We start from the raw sequence: 1,977 nt of genomic DNA on the forward strand, positions 1-1,977 counted from the left end.
CTTAAAATATTTGAATTAATTTAAATAACAGTATAATTTTTTAATTTTACATTATGCTTGAATAATCAGAATTTTAAATGATATATTCAATTTTAAATTAACATCAATGGTTGACGTGCGCTTTATTCCTCTTGCTCATAAAGCTTTTTGACAAGTGGAATGAAAGATTTTTGTCAACCACTGATGTAAAAGTCGTAGTGTAAACAGATTATAACATTAAATCGAATTCAATTAAAACTGAGTTTAAAATTATTAATCAATCTGTTAAAAACAAAATTTCAAGAAGTACATGAACTAATACATAACTGCGTACATGAATACTTTGTATTTTTGCGGTATTAAATGTTTGAAACCTTATATACATGCGCCCAAAACCTTTCAACAATATTCAACAAAAATATTCTTCTCAATCTTTTTTTAAGAATTTATTTAAAGTTGAAAAGTGTATTATAAACGAATTTTTAATATACAAATACATGTGATCCAATTGAAATTTATTTAGTCGCAGCTGCAAAAGTAAAAATATTGAAAGTAGTGTGTGTATAATGTAAATTAAAACCCATTATTATTGTAAATTGAGCCGTATGAAATATTAACCTAACTAGCATCAACATGTGCATAATGTTTTAAAAGAAATTGAACACTTATATAGAAAACAAGAAAAGAGACTTTAAATCTCCCAAATTTTGCACAAGCCATTAAATTTCTTAGAGTTAAAGAAGTTTTTATATGATCGCATGGATTTTGTTTTTGTTTTTCACATACTTACTAGTTCTGTCTTTCTCATTTAGTGTTCATATGGGAGTTTTACTTTGCTTTTTTCTTTAGTCACCATTATTTTGTTTAATTTTTGCCAAATGATCTTCTCTATGTATAACAATTTACCATGATTTTATTCACCGTCTTCCCCACATCTTCTTCATTCAATACATTCGATTTGATTGCTATTTACCATTCCTCTTTTATCAATGAGAACGGTGCTAAACTTTCTTAGAGAGTTTTTCAAATTCAATATACAAAATACAAATGAAATAAAAAAAAACGAAAAAAGCATTTCTTTGCTTTTCTCCATACTTTTTCTTCTGAGTTTTTTTTTTCGAGTTTTGTGATTTTTTAATACCTTCATGGTAAATTGTCTTACATTTTTGATTTAGTTGAGTATTTGGCGTTTGACTATTGTGTAATAAACACGCGTTTTTAGTATTTTTTCGCAAAAAGAAATTTGATTTTTTTTTTATTAACTTTTGTTGGAGTAAACGAAAACATGATAAGATTTCGGATTTAAATAAAAAAAAACACTAAAAATTCAAGACAAAAAACGTAAAAAATTTTTAATTTTATTTAAAATATTGACAAAAAAATTAATTTTAAAAATAGTATTCAATATTTTTTAAAAAATAAAGAAAATTTATATTTTATGGGAAAATAATACCGTTATATTGGTTCCGTTTTACCCCCTAATTCAAAAAAAAAAAAAAAAAATCATAGGCAAAACGGTGTGTGATCCCATTTAAAAATCACAAAAAAAGAGAGAAATTATAAAAAGAGAGAATCGAAACAAAAAAAAACTGCGAACACTAGTAACGGTATTTCTATATATTTTACATTTGAAAAGAGGTGTTATAAACACACGCACACAAACACATGCAAACATATGTAGGTTTGTATTAACGTATGTGAAATACAAAACAAGAGAAGAAACAAGTGAATAAAAAAAATAAAAATTAAAAAGAAAAAAAAGAAAATTTTACAAAATTTCTTAAAGAAAACTTCTTCGTCTTTTTGGCTTTTTTTTGTATTTTGTGAAAAAGAAATTGTGTTATTGCCATTAATTAATCATTATTTGGATAATTACAGGGTGAATTAATAAAAGAAAAAAAAAGTTTTTTTTTTGTTTTACAATTTAATTTTTTAATTATTTTTTAATTAAAAATTTTATCATATTCAAAAGCACTGAAATTAACGAATATTTCAATT

Source organism: Condylostylus longicornis, unplaced genomic scaffold (assembly GCF_029603195.1).
Source record: "Condylostylus longicornis isolate FDR11 unplaced genomic scaffold, ASM2960319v2 ptg000013l, whole genome shotgun sequence".
NCBI classification, from domain to species: Eukaryota; Metazoa; Arthropoda; class Insecta; order Diptera; family Dolichopodidae; genus Condylostylus; species Condylostylus longicornis.